Source organism: Pseudophryne corroboree, chromosome 8 (genome assembly GCF_028390025.1).
Source record: "Pseudophryne corroboree isolate aPseCor3 chromosome 8, aPseCor3.hap2, whole genome shotgun sequence".
Lineage (NCBI taxonomy): Eukaryota > Metazoa > Chordata > Amphibia > Anura > Myobatrachidae > Pseudophryne > Pseudophryne corroboree.
Window position 1 is genome coordinate 159,035,536 of NC_086451.1, and position 14,238 is coordinate 159,049,773.

At 47.2% G+C, this 14,238-nt stretch overlaps 12 non-coding genes across 12 annotated transcripts; all 12 read right to left on the reverse strand.

Annotated features, from left to right (window-relative positions):
* Positions 1-5,596: 5,596 nt before the first annotated feature.
* Positions 5,597-5,759, reverse strand: LOC134953388 (U1 spliceosomal RNA). The gene has a single exon (XR_010185554.1). It is a non-coding gene; the product is annotated as a U1 spliceosomal RNA (small nuclear RNA).
* Positions 5,760-5,911: 152 nt separating this feature from the next.
* On the reverse strand, positions 5,912-6,075 carry LOC134950306 (U1 spliceosomal RNA). Its single transcript, XR_010183247.1, has one exon. It is a non-coding gene; the product is annotated as a U1 spliceosomal RNA (small nuclear RNA).
* A 2,621-nt stretch (positions 6,076-8,696) lies between these two features.
* On the reverse strand, positions 8,697-8,859 carry LOC134953408 (U1 spliceosomal RNA). The gene has a single exon (XR_010185562.1). It is a non-coding gene; the product is annotated as a U1 spliceosomal RNA (small nuclear RNA).
* Positions 8,860-9,011: 152 nt separating this feature from the next.
* On the reverse strand, positions 9,012-9,175 carry LOC134951211 (U1 spliceosomal RNA). Its single transcript, XR_010183993.1, has one exon. It is a non-coding gene; the product is annotated as a U1 spliceosomal RNA (small nuclear RNA).
* A 671-nt stretch (positions 9,176-9,846) lies between these two features.
* LOC134952992 (U1 spliceosomal RNA) lies at positions 9,847-10,009 on the reverse strand. Its single transcript, XR_010185344.1, has one exon. It is a non-coding gene; the product is annotated as a U1 spliceosomal RNA (small nuclear RNA).
* A 152-nt stretch (positions 10,010-10,161) lies between these two features.
* Positions 10,162-10,325, reverse strand: LOC134951782 (U1 spliceosomal RNA). Its single transcript, XR_010184458.1, has one exon. It is a non-coding gene; the product is annotated as a U1 spliceosomal RNA (small nuclear RNA).
* Positions 10,326-10,996: 671 nt separating this feature from the next.
* Positions 10,997-11,159, reverse strand: LOC134953061 (U1 spliceosomal RNA). The gene has a single exon (XR_010185399.1). It is a non-coding gene; the product is annotated as a U1 spliceosomal RNA (small nuclear RNA).
* Positions 11,160-11,311: 152 nt separating this feature from the next.
* On the reverse strand, positions 11,312-11,475 carry LOC134950652 (U1 spliceosomal RNA). Its single transcript, XR_010183534.1, has one exon. It is a non-coding gene; the product is annotated as a U1 spliceosomal RNA (small nuclear RNA).
* Positions 11,476-12,145: 670 nt separating this feature from the next.
* On the reverse strand, positions 12,146-12,308 carry LOC134952259 (U1 spliceosomal RNA). The gene has a single exon (XR_010184822.1). It is a non-coding gene; the product is annotated as a U1 spliceosomal RNA (small nuclear RNA).
* Positions 12,309-12,460: 152 nt separating this feature from the next.
* Positions 12,461-12,624, reverse strand: LOC134951847 (U1 spliceosomal RNA). Its single transcript, XR_010184510.1, has one exon. It is a non-coding gene; the product is annotated as a U1 spliceosomal RNA (small nuclear RNA).
* Positions 12,625-13,298: 674 nt separating this feature from the next.
* Positions 13,299-13,461, reverse strand: LOC134952181 (U1 spliceosomal RNA). Its single transcript, XR_010184760.1, has one exon. It is a non-coding gene; the product is annotated as a U1 spliceosomal RNA (small nuclear RNA).
* Positions 13,462-13,613: 152 nt separating this feature from the next.
* LOC134950431 (U1 spliceosomal RNA) lies at positions 13,614-13,777 on the reverse strand. Its single transcript, XR_010183351.1, has one exon. It is a non-coding gene; the product is annotated as a U1 spliceosomal RNA (small nuclear RNA).
* Between the last annotated feature and the right edge of the window lie 461 nt (positions 13,778-14,238).

Below are 14,238 nucleotides of genomic sequence, written 5' to 3' on the forward strand. Positions count from 1 at the left end.
GCACGTCTAAAACTCTTCAGTCAGTTCTGGATTCATTCGGACCTGGACTCGTGGGTTTTACAAATAGTGTCCCAAGGGTACAAACTGGGGTTTCAAGAAGTTCCCCCTTACCGATTGTTCAAATCAGCCTTAGTCAGCAGGGAGAAGGTTTTTATTCAAGCCTCTTCGTGGTCCCGAAGCCGGACGGCTCAGTCAGACCAATCTTAAATCTGAAATCCCTTAATTTCTACCTAAAGAAATTCAATTTCAAGATGGAATCTCTCAGGGTAGTGATCTCCAGTCCGGGGGATAAAGGAGATTTCATGGTTTTGGTAGACATAAAGGATGCCTACTTACATGTTCCCATTTAGCCACTGCATCAAGCTACCTGAGGTTTGCAATTCAGGATTGTCATTACCAATTTCAGACGTTGCCGTTTGGTCTGTCCACGGCTCCGAGGATTTTCACCAGGGTGATGGCGGAAATGATGGTTCTCCTTCGCAAGCAAGGAGTCACAATTATCCCGTACTTGGATGATCTCCTGATAAAGGCGAGATCCCGGTACCAGTTGGTGCAAAACATCTACTCTCCCTGACAGTTCTTTAACAACATGGTTGGCTCCTAAACTTGCCAAAATCGCAGTTGGTCCTAATGACGCGGTTGTTGTTTTTGGGAGTGATACTGGACACAGAAGAGGTTTTCTTCTAGTGGAATGGCTCTGGAGATCCAGAGTCTGGTCAAACAAATTCTGAAACCAGCAAGAGTGTTAATCCATCAATGCATTCGGTTGCTGGGGAAGATGGTTGCGGCCTACGAGGCCATTCAGTTTGGCAGGCTCCATGCCAGAGTGTTCCAGTGGGACCTGTTGGACAAGTGGTCCGGATCCCACCTACACATGCACCGGAGGATAATCCTGTCTTCCAAGACCAGAATCTCACTCCATTGGTGGCTGCACAGTTCTCACCACCTAGAGGGGCGATGGTTTGGGATCCAGGACGGGATCCTAGGGACCACGGATGCAACCCTCCGAGGCTGGGGAGCAGTCACACAGGGGGAAAACATCCAAGGAAGATGGTCAAGTCAGGAAAGTTGTCTCCACATAAATGTTCTGGAGTTAAGGGCCATTTAATAACTGCAGACACAGTACGCACTGGGACGGGTGCCCAGCATCCTCTACGGAATAAGAGAAAAGGATTTACCAGTAGGTATTAAAATCCTATTTTCTCTAACGTCCTAGAGGATGCTGGGGACTCCGTAAGGACCATGGGGATAGACGGGCTCCGCAGGAGACATGGGCACTTTAAGAAAGACTTTAGTTCTGGGTGTGCACTGGCTCCTCCCTCTATGCCCCTCCTCCAGACCTCAGTTTGATACTGTGCCCAGTGGAGACTGGGTGCTTTTCAGGAGCTCTCCTGAGCTTTCTGACAGAAAGTATTTTGTTAGGTTTTTAATTTTCAGGGAGCACTGCTGGCAACAGACTCCCTCATCGAGGGACTGAGGGGAGAGAAGCAGCCCTACTCTCTGAGTTGCAAGGTCCTGCTTCTTAGGCTACTGGACACCATTAGCTCCAGAGGGATTGGTACGCAGGATCTCACCCTCGCCTTCCGTCCCAGAGCCGCGCCTCCGTCCCCCTCGCAGAGCCGGAAGATAGAAGCCGGGTGAGTATGAGAAGAAAAGAAGACTTCAGAGGCGGCAGAAGACTTCATGATCTTCACTGAGGTAACGCACAGCACTGCAGCTGTGTGCCTTTGCTCCCATACACCTCACATACTCCGGTCACTGTAAGGGTGCAGGGCGCAGGGGGGGCGCCCTGGGCAGCAATATAAACCTCTTTCGCAAAAATATTACATATATACAGCTGGGCACTGTATAAATGTATGAGCCCCCACCAATTTTACAGTTTAAGCGGGACAGAAGCCCGCCTCCGAGGGGGTGGGGCTTCTCCCTCAGCACTCACCAGCGCCATTTTTTCTCCACAGCACCGCTGAGAGGAAGCTCCCCGGACTCTACCCTGCTTATACCACGTTAGACAAGAGGGTTGAAAAGAGGAGGGGGGGGGCACATAATTCGCAAATTACATACAGCAGCACTACTGGGCAAACATTAAGTTACTGTTTTATTCCTGGGTTATATAGCGCTGGGGTGTGTGCTGGCATACTCCCTCTCTGTCTCTCCAAAGGGCCTTGTGGGGAAACGGTCTTCAGAAAAAGCATTCCCTGTGTGTGTGGTGTGTCGGTACACGTGTGTCGACATGTCTGAGGAAGAAGGCTATATTAGAGAGGAGCGGGAGCAAATGAATGTGGTTTCTCTGCCGACAGCTGATTGGATGGATATGTGGAATGTTTTAAATGCTAGTGTAAACTCATTGCACAAAAGATTAGACAAGGCAGAAGCTTTGAGACAGTCAGGGTCTCAACCCATGCCTGATCCTATGTTGCAGGGACTGTCAGGGTCTCATAAGCGCCCACTATCCCAGTTTGTTGACACAGATACCGACACGGATTCTGACTCCAGTGTCGATTACGATGATGCAAAGTTACAGCCAAAATTGGCAAAATTCATTCGATTTATGATTATGGCAATAAAAGATGTTTTGCACATCACAGAGTAACCCCCTGTCGCTGACAAGAGGGTACATATGTACAAGGGAAAGAAGCCTGAGGTAACCTTTCCCCCCTCACACGAGCTGAACGAGTTATGTAAAAAAGCTTGGAAATCTCCAGATAAAAGACTGCAGATTTCCAAAAGGAATCTTATGGCGTATCCTTTCCCATCAACGGATAGGTTACGATGGGAATCCTCCCCTAGGGTGGACAAAGCATTAACACGCTTATCCAAGAAGGTAGCCCTCCCGTCCCAGGATACGGCTACCCTCAAAGAGTGTGCTGACCGCAAACAGGAGATTACCCTGAAGTCCATTTATACACATTCAGGTACCTTACTCAGACCGGCAATTGCGTCGACCTGGGTGTGTAGTGCTGTAGCGGCATGGACAAATGCCTTATCTGAGGGGATGGATAGCCTAGACAAGGATACTATTTTATTGACCCTGGGGCATATAAGAGATGCTGTCCTATATATGTGTGTATGCAAACTACCGGTGGTGCTGCAGGGCCCACTCCCTTTTACTTGTCTTGTAGAGCCCAGCTGCTGCAAGAAATCAGCTTGAATGCTTCAGGGGCTTGGGCATGGCCAACATGAGCCCCACACCGAAGGAGGGTGGGGGTGTTTAATGCAAACTTGGGGTTATCCAAGCGCCGCAAAAGACCGCCATGCCCCGCATGCCCCTTTTCTCTTTTCATATACAGATGAGGGTTCCAGCCAACTTTGGCCCACTGCTTGGATGACATCACTGAATGCAAATCCGTCTGCTGCAGACCTTCCCCCAGGAATGCTTGCAATAGTTGTTGCATATGGTTTAATGTCTGAGGGTGCTTCAGTATTAGGCAGCCTTCCGCCCTCCCATGTTCATCTGAAAAGATGTGGTCTCCCTGCAGTTGTTGTCCCCAGACGAGAGTTCCCTTGTGCTTCCTCAGTTAAATCTCCTTAACTTGACGAGGGTGTGCCCGAGCAGCCGCCCTCCCCAGCCCTTTCCCAACACATACTTATATTGCATATGAGATCTCTTGATCATGAAGATAGTTTTCACAGGTTGAGGTTCATCCTGGCCCCGCTCCCCGCTGGAGAGCGCTGATGGGGACAGCAGCGGGGCTTCAGCAGCAGGGTGAGTATGTGTGGCCAGAGACCTCCCTTCCCATGTGCAGGCCTGCAGAGTGTGCCGCGCAGGATGGGGCATGTGACACTCTCCCTCCCTGGGGCTCTTCCAGATGTAGCTCCTCAGCAGTATTTTTCCCGGGCTGCGCGGCGCTCTCCCCGACTGGCATCCGCCCTGGAACACTGCCTTCCTCAACGCAACATCAGCAGGGGGCCCGGGTCTCATCACCTTCCCAGGTCTTTCTCATGTATGTATCATGTATGTGAGTGTGATATATGTATGAATCATATATGTTTGTGATATATATATATATATATATATATATGTATCTATCTATCTATCTATCTATCTATCTATCTATCTATCGTATGTGTGTGTATATATGTATCTATCATGTATGTATGTATGTATCTATCTTGTATGTATGTGTTCTATCTATCTATCTGTCTATCTATCTATCTATCTATCGTGTGTGTGATATATGTATGTATCTATCATGTATGTGTTATATGTATGTATCACACCTTCCTCTATACATATACATACATACATACATACATACATACACACACCTATATCTGTACGTACACTGACATACACACACCAACATCTATACATAAACACGCTGACCCCTAAACGTACACCAACGTACCCACATGTGAATCTATACATACATGTGCTGACACCTGGACATACACTGATGTACCCACACCTAACATCTATACATACACATGCTAACAACTGGACGTATACAGACGTACCCACATTTGCATCCATGCATATATAGATGTAGGTGTGTGTACGTCAGTGTACGTCCAGGTGTCAACGCGTGTATGTATAGATGCAGGTGTGGGTACGTCTGTGTATGTCCAGGTGTCAGAATGTGTATGTATAGATGCAGGTGTGGGAACGTCAGTGTAGGTTCAGGTGTCAGCGCGTGTATGTATAGATGCAGGTGCTTGTATGTCCAGATGTCAGTGCATGTATGTATAGATGCAAGTGTGGGTACGTCGGTGTATGTCCATTTGTCAGCGCGTGTATATATAGATGCAGGTGCTTGTATGTTGGTGTATGTCCAGGTGTCAGCATGTGTATGTATAGATGCAGGTGTGGGAATGTTGGTGTATGTCCAGGTGTCAGGGCGTGTATGTATGGATATTAGGTGTGGGTACATCAGTGTATGCCCAGGTGTTAGCGCATGTATGTATAGATGCATGGGATCTCCTATGCAAAATAAGTATGACTTGGGATAGAGCTGGGGAGGGCCGCTGCTCAGGCACATCTCTGTCAAGTAAAGGAGATTCAACTGAGGCAGCACAAGGGAACTCTCATCTGGGGACAACAACTGCAGGGAGAACACATATTTTCAGATGAACATGGGAGGGCAGAAGGCTGCCTAATACTGAAGCACCCCCAAACAACAAACCAAATGCAACAACTAGTGCAAGCATTCCTGGGGGAAGGCCTGCAGCAGATGGATTTGCATATGGTGATGTCATCCAAGCAGTGGGTCAAAGTTGGCTTCAACCCTCGTCTGCATATGAAAAGAGAAAAGGGGCGTGCAGGGCATGGCGGCCTTTTGCGGCGCTTGGATGACCCCTAGTTCGCATTAAACACCTCCACCCTCCTTCGGTGTGGGGCTATGCCCCAGCCCCTGAAGCATTCAAGCTGATTTCTTGCAGCAGCTGGGCACTGTAACAGCTCCAGAGCTGCTCTGTAAGGCAAGTAAAAGGGTGTGGGCCCTGCAGCACTACCTGTAGTTTGCATTGTGCGTTGGAAGGCACAAAGTAAGCAGACGGGAGAAGTCAGGATAGTGCGCAAGGGCATAGAAGGGAGCAACTCAAGAAAAGAGAAGTGGAAACAGACAGCAAACTAGGCTGGAGAGAGACCTGAGACAAAGAGATCTGAATTATACGAGAGCCGACCAGGGGAAACACAAATTATGCAGTTAAGTGTCCAACATTTGGGGAAACCGCAGGAGCAGCACACCCAGAGTGCAATGGGTGAGCCTTGCCCTGGGAGAAGCACCTTCATGATCATAGTATCTCACCTGGCAGGTAAGTAGGAGTTGGGCTAGAGCTGGGGAGGGTCGCTGCTCGGGCACCCTCCTGTCAAGTGAAGGAGATCCAACTGAGGCAGCACATGGAAACTCTCGAAAGAAGAACAAGGCTAGAGGAAGATCTGAGACAAATAAATCTGACTTTTACCAGAGCTGACCAGAGGAAAGCACAAACACAGTCCCCCACTACCACAAATAATGCAGTCGAGTTTCCCACATTTGGGGAAATCACAGGGGTCAGCATACCCAGAATGCAATGAATGAACCTCACCCTGGGAGAACAATCTTCATGACCATGGTATCTCCTATGCAAAATAAGTATGATTTGGGATAGGGCTGGGGAGGGCCGCTGCTCAGGCACATCTCTGTCAAGAATTTATAAAGTCTATACATATATATAACCAAATGTCAATATATATATATAGAACCCAGCGCTCCTATCAAAACGTATCTATTTCACCAATTTGTTGCTTATTTAATCTTTATACATCTATTAATTTTCACCATATATTATAAAATGCTGCTCCCATAGGTAGTACTGTTCTACCAATAATAAACCAAATTTTAAAGATAATCACACTTGTTATCAAGGGAGCGCAAAAAATAAAATGTACAAGCTCTTTATTTTTAAAAAATATATATAGACAGAAGAAACCCACATTCAATAAAATACAATGGAGTCAACATATATAGGCACCACTATCCATATCTAAATGTAATCAGGATCTATTTCATATTGCCCTTGATGACAACGGAATGTTTATTAAAGTGTCCAAAAAATCCTCCTGGATACAGCTGTTGTAATTTAATCGTTACTTTCCAATTGTAATTGATACATTAAATTCCTTCTTGTGGATGAACAGCAACAGTTGTAACCAACGCCTCTTATTTACTGCAGTTAAAGTTCATATGTAACTCACGTGAGTAATGAAAGAAAACAGGGGGAGAGCGCTGTGATGGTTGGTGAAACACAGCGGTATGCTACGACCCCCGTTAACCATGGCTGGATCTTATTGGCACTCGCGGTCGGGATATTTCTCCCTGCCGTGGGGTAGAGACCTCCTTTTGCTCGGTCTCAAATTGCTTTTTCCCCTTCACCGCTGTCTTTACATCAGACGTCCGCCGTGATGTAGCTCGTTCATGAACGGGCTTATATCTCAGCAATCAGAGTGTCCGGTAATCACCTTCCTTACGCGTTTCTCCGCTGTTATCCAAGAGCGGTTTCGTCAGAGGATACATCAGCAGCCTAGCAGGCTCTTTTTAAAATGCACCGGACCAATAGCATTACTAATTAGTTGATTGGATACATACATGTACTAATTGGATGCATACATGTAATGACCCACATATGGAACAACTTTCTAATTGCAATTGCACATATAAAGGCATTTCATAATATAAAAATAAGCAACATGGTGATTAAAAATAATAATAAAATAAGCAACAAGGTGGTTTAAAAAATAACAGAAAATATATAATCTATATACAGATTAACCTATAATCTTTCAATCAATACCTCATATCTATAATCACATATACATAATTCAGAGACTCAGCACTAAGGATCCCCATTTACTTATATAAAACCTTTTAGGGTAACATAAATCCATGCCACTACTAAAGCAGTTCTTGTGGCGCAGGGGAAACATCAAATGCACTCTATGCAGCTACTCCCATGTTCGAATCCAACCAGCTCAGCTTAACATCCATATTATTTATTTACTTTTAATGGGATCATTCTATCAATTCATTTTTACCTTTAATTTTTGTTAATATTATTTCTATATTTCATTATTTTAACCCCTGGAATAATTACATTGCTGTTTAAACAACAAAAAGAAATGAAGAAAAAATAAATATTAAACAGACAATTTAAGGATTCGAAGATTTAAATATTTAAAGATTTTAAAATTTAAAACAGGGAGGGGGGGGAGGGGGGCCTTTTGGGAGAAGGAGGGAAAAAAAAAATAGAAAAAAAATATATATATATATAGAACCAAGAGAAAGTGTAAAAAGAGGATGGAGGAAGAAATCTGATGTTCATCATTACTAGTGGATTTTACTAAAGAACTTTAAAGGAACACACACAACAGGATTATACAGTTTCATCCTAAGAGGAAAGCTGTTTCCAAAATAGCTACTTCTAATAATTTTGTTTATTTATTAAACATACAATAAATGGATATTCAATAAATAATATATTAGGTAAATCAATAGATAAAATCTTCAGAGACTGCCAATGTTGTTCAGTTCGATGCTCTCATTCAGACCATCAGGTGTAAGGGTACCCAAAGAAAAAATCCAAAATGCCTCCCTTGTCAAGTAAAGGAGATTCAACTGAGGCAGCACAAGGGAACTCTCATCTGGGGACAACAACTGCAGGGAGAACACATATTTTCAGATGAACATGGGAGGGCAGAAGGCTGCCTAATACTGAAGCACCCCCAAACAACAAACCAAATGCAACAACTAGTACAAGCATTCCTGGGGGAAGGCCTGCAGCAGATGGATTTGCATATGGTGATGTCATCCAAGCAGTGGGTCAAAGTTGGCTTCAACCCTCGTCTGCATATGAAAAGAGAAAAGGGGCGTGCAGGGCATGGCGGCCTTTTGCGGCGCTTGGATGACCCCTAGTTCGCATTAAACACCTCCACCCTACTTCGGTGTGGGGCTCATGTTGGCTATGCCCCAGCCCCTGAAGCATTCAAGCTGATTACTTGCAGCAGCTGGGCACTGTAATAGCTCCAGAGCTGCTCTGTAAGGCAACTAAAAGGGTGTGGGCCCTGCAGCACTACCTGTAGTTCGCATTGTGCGTTGGAAGGCACAAAGTAAGCAGACGGGAGAAGTCAAGATAGTGCGCAAGGGCATAGAAGGTAGTGGCTCAAGAAAAGAGAAGTGTAAACAGACAGCAAACTAGGCTGGAGAGAGACATGAGACAAAGAGATCTGAATTATACGAGAGCCGACCAGGGGAAACACAAATTATGCAGTCAAGTTTCCCACATTTGGGGATATCGCAGGAGCAGCACACCCAGAGTGCAATTGGTGAGCCTTGCCCTGGGAGAAGCACCTTCATGATCATAGTATCTTACCTGGCAGGTAAGTAGGAGTTGGGCTAGAGCTGGGGAGGGTCGCTGCTCGGGCACCCCCCTGTCAAGTGAAGGAGATCCAACTGAGGCAGCACAAGGGAACTCTCGAAAGAAGAACAAGGCTAGAGGAAGATCTGAGACAAAGAAATCTGACTTTTACCAGAGCTGACCAGAGGAAAGCACAAACACAGTCCCCCACTACCACAAATAATGCTGTCAAGTTTACCACATTTGGGGAAATAACAGGGGTCAGCATACCCAGAATGCAATGAATGAACCTCACCCTGGGAGAACAATCTTCATGACCATGGTATCTCCTATGCAAAATAAGTATGATTTGGGATAGGGCTGGAGAGGGCCGCTGCTCAGGCACATCTCTGTCAAGTAAAGGAGATTCAACTGAGGCAGCACAAGGGAACTCTCATCTGGGGACAACAACTGCAGGAGGTACACATATTTTCAGATGAACATGGGAGGGCAGAAGGCTGCCTAATACTGAAGCACCCCCAAACAACAAACCAAATGCAACAACTAGTGCAAGCATTCCTGGGGGAAGGCCTGCAGCAGATGGATTTGCATATGGTGATGTCATCCAAGCAGTGGGTCAAAGTTGGCTTCAACCCTCGTCTGCATATGAAAAGATAAAATTGGCATGCAGGGCATGGCGGCCTTTTGCGGTGCTTGGATGACCCCTAGTTCGCATTAAACACCTCCACCCTCCTTCGGTGTGGGGCTCATGATGGCTATGCCCCAGCCCCTGAAGCATTCAAGCTGATTTCTTGCAGCAGCTGGGCACTGTAACAGCTCCAGAGCTGCTCTGTAAGGCAAGTAAAAGGGTGTGGGCCCTGCAGCACTACCTGTAGTTTGCATTGTGCGTTGGAAGGCACAAAGTAAGCAGACGGGAGAAGTCAGGATAGTGCGCAAGGGCATAGAAGGGAGCAACTCAAGAAAAGAGAAGTGGAAACAGACTGCAAATTAGGCTGGAGAGAGACCTGAGACAAAGAGATCTGAATTATACGAGAGCCGACCAGGTGAAACACAAATTATGCAGTCAAGTGTCCAACATTTGGGGAAACCGCAGGAGTAGCACACCCAGAGTGCAATGGGTGAGCCTTGCCCTGGGAGAAGCACCTTCATGATCATAGTATCTCACCTGGCAGGTAAGTAGGAGCTGGGCTAGAGCTGGGGAGGGTCGCTGCTCGGGCACCCCTCTGTTAAGTGAAGGAGATCCAACTGAGGCAGCACAAGGGAACTCTCGAAAGAAGAACAAGGCTAGAGGAAGATCTGAGACAAAGAAATCTGACTTTTACCAGAGCTGACCAGAGGAAAGCACAAACACAGTCTCTCACTACCACAAATAATGCAGTCCAGTTTCCCACATTTGGGGAAATCACAGGGGTCAGCATACCCAGAATGCAATGAATGAACCTCACCCTGGGAAAACAATCTTCATGACCATGGTATCTCCTATGCAAAATAAGTATGATTTGGGATAGAGCTGGGGAGGGCCGCTGCTCAGGCACATCTCTGTCAAGTAAAGGAGATTCAACTGAGGCAGCACAAGGGAACTCTCATCTGGGGACAACAACTGCAGGGAGAACACATATTTTCAGATGAACATGGGAGGGCAGAAGGCTGCCTAATACTGAAGCACCCCCAAACAACAAACCAAATGCAACAACTAGTGCAAGCATTCCTGGGGGAAGGCCTGCAGCAGATGGATTCGCATATGGTGATGTCATCCAAGCAGTGGGTCAAAGTTGGCTTCAACACTCATCTGCATATGAATAGAGAAGAGGGGCGTGCAGGGCATGGCGGCCTTTTGCGGCGCTTGGATGACCCCTAGTTCGCATTAAACACCTCCACCCTCCTTCGGTGTGGGGCTCATGTTGGCTATGCCCCAGCCCCTGAAGCATTCAAGCTGATTTCTTGCAGCAGCTGGGCACTGTAACAGCTCCAGAGCTGCTCTGTAAGGCAAGTAAAAGGGTGTGGGCCCTGCAGCACTACCTGTAGTTCGCATTGTGCGTTGGAAGGCACAAAGTAAGCAGACGGGAGAAGTCAGGATAGTGCGCAAGGGCATAGAAGGGAGCGGCTCAAGAAAAGAAAAGTGGAAACAGACAGCAAACTAGGCTGGAGAGAGACCTGAGACAAAGACATCTGAATTATACGAGAGCCGACCAGGGTAAACACAAACTATGCAGTCAAGTTTCCCACATTTGGGGAAATCACAGGGGCAGCACACCCAGAGTGCGATGGGTGAGCCTTGCCCTGGGAGAAGCACCTACATGATCATAGTATCTCACCTGGCAGGTAAGTAGGAGTTGGGCTAGAGCTGGGGAGGGTCGCTGCTCGGGCACCCCCCTGTCAAGTGAAGGAGATCCAACTGAGGCAGCACAAGGGAACTCTCGAAAGAAGAACAAGGCTAGAGGAAGATCTCAGACAAAGAAATCTGACTTTTACCAGAGCTGACCAGAGGAAAGCACAAATACAGTCCCCCACTACCACAAATAATGCAGTCGAGTTTCCAACATTTGGGGAAATCACAGGGGTCAGCATACCCAGAATGCAATGAATGAACCTCACCCTGGGAGAACAATCTTCATGACCATGGTATCTCCTATGCAAAATAAGTATGATTTGGGATAGGGCTGGGGAGGGCCGCTGCTCAGGCACATCTCTGTCAAGTAAAGGCGATTCAACTGAGGCAGCACAAGGGAAATCTCATCTGGGGACAACAACTGAAGGGAGAACACATATTTTCAGATGAACATGGGAGGGCAGAAGGCTGCCTAATACTGAAGCACCCCCAAACAACAAACCAAATGCAACAACTAGTGCTAGCATTCCTGGGGGAAGGCCTGCAGCAGATGGATTTGCATATGGTGATGTCATCCAAGCAGTGGGTCAAAGTTGGCTTCAACCCTCGTCTGCATATGAAAAGAAAAAAGGGATGTGCAGGGCATGGCGGCCTTTTGCGGCGCTTGGATGACCCCTAATTCACATTAAACACCTCCACCCTCCTTCGGTGTGGGGCTCATGTTGGCTATGCCCCAGCCCCTGAAGCATTCAAGCTGATTTCTTGCAGCAGCTGGGCACTGTAACAGCTCCAGAGCTGCTCTGTAAAGCATGTAAAAGGGCGTGGGCCCTGCAGCACTACCTGTAGTTTGCATTGACGTTGGAAGGCACAAAGTAAGCAGACAGGAGAGGTCATAATAGTGCGCAAGGGCATAGAAGGGAGCGGCTCAAGAAAAGAGAAGTGGAAACAGACAGCAAACTAGGCTGGAGAGAGACCTGAGACAAAGAGATCTGAATTATACGAGAGCCGACCAGGGGAAACACAAATTATGCAGTCAAGTTTCCCACATTTGGGGAAATCGCAAGAGCAGCACACCCAGAGTGCAATGGGTGAGCCTTGCCCTGGGAGAAGCACCTTCATGATCATAGTATCTCACCTGGCAGGTAAGTAGGAGTTGGGCTAGAGCTGGGTAGGGTCGCTGCTCGGGCACTTCCCTGTCAAGTGAAGGAGATCCAACTGAGTCAGCACAAGGGAACTCTCGAAAGAAGAACAAGGCTAGAGGAAGATCTGAGACAAATAAATCTGACTTTTACCAGAGCTGACCAGAGGAAAGCACAAACACAGTCCCCCACTACCACAAATAATGAAGTCGAGTTTCCCACATTTGGGGAAATCACAGGGGTCAGCATACCCAGAATGCAATGAATGAACCTCACCCTGGGATAACAGTCTTCATTACCATGATATCTCCTATGCAAAATAAGTATGATTTGGGATAGGGCTGGGGAGGGCCGCTGCTCAGGCACATCTCTGTCAAGTAAAGGAGATTCAACTGAGGCAGCACAATGGAACTCTCATCTGGGGACAACAACTGCAGGGAGAACACATATTTTCAGATGAACATGGGAGGGCAGAAGGCTGCCTAATACTGAAGCACCCCCAAACAACAAACCAAATGCAACAACTAGTACAAGCATTCCTGGGGGAAGGTCTGCAGAAGACGGATTTGCATACAGTGATGTCATCCAAGCAGTGGGCCAAAGTTGGCTGGAACCCTCATCTGCATATGAAAAGAGAAAAGGGGTATGCAGTGAATGGCGGCCTTTTGCGGCGCTTGGATGACCCTTAGTTCGCATTAAACACCCCCACCCTCCTTCGGTGTGGGGCTCATGTTGGCAATGCCCCAGCCCCTGAAGCATTCAAGCTGATTTCTTGCAGCAGCTTGGCACTGTAACAGCTCCAGAGCTGCTCTGTAATGCAAGTAAAAGTTTGTGGGCCCTGCAGCACTACCTGTAGTTTGCATTATGCATTGGAAGGCACAAAGTAAGCAGACAGGAGGAGAAGTCAGGACAGTGCACAAGGGTATAGAAGGGAGAGGCTCAAAAAAAAAGAAGTGGAAACAGACTGCAAACTAGGCTGGAGAGAGACCCGAGACAAAGAGATCTGAATTATATGAAAGCCGACCAGTGGAAACACAAATTATGCAGTCAAGTTTCCCACATTTGGGGAAATCACAGGGGCAGCACACCCAGAGTGCAATGGGTGAGCCTTGCCCTGGGAGAAGCACCTTCATGATCATAGTATCTCACCTGGCAGGTAAGTAGGAGTTGGGCTAGAGCTGGGGAGGGTCGCTGCTTGGGCACCCCCCTGTCAAGTAAAGGAGATCCAACTGAGGCAGCACAAGGGAACTCTCGAAAGAAGAACAAGGCTAGAGGAAGATCTGAGACAAAGAAATCTGACTTTTACCAGAGCTGACCAGAGGAAAGCACAAACACTGTCCCCCACTACCACAAATAATGCAGTCAAGTTTCCCACATTTGGGGAAATCACAGGGGTCAGCATACCCAGAATGCAATGAATGAACCTCACCCTGGGAGAACAATCTTCATGACCATGGTATCTCCTATGCAAAATAAGTATGATTTAGGATAGGGCTGGGGAGGGCCGCTGCTCAGGCACATCTCTGTCAAGTAAAGAAGATTCAACTGAGGCAGCACAAGGGAACTCTCATCTGGGGACAACAACTGCAGGGAGAACACATATTTTCAGATGAACATGGGAGGGCAGAAGGCTGCCTAATACTGAAGCACCCCCAAACAACAAACCAAATGCAACAACTAGTGCAAGCATTCCTGGGGGAAGGCCTGCAGCAGATGGATTTGCATATGGTGATGTCATCCAAGCAGTGGGTCAAAGTTGGCTTCAACCCTCGTCTGCATATGAAAAGAGAAAAGGGGCGTGCAGGGCATGGCGGCCTTTTGCGGTGCTTGGATGACCCCTAGTTCGCATTAAACACCTCCACCCTCCTTCGGTGTGGGGCTCATGTTGGCTATGCCCCAGCCCCTGAAGCATTCAAGCTGATTTCTTGCAGAAGCTGGGCA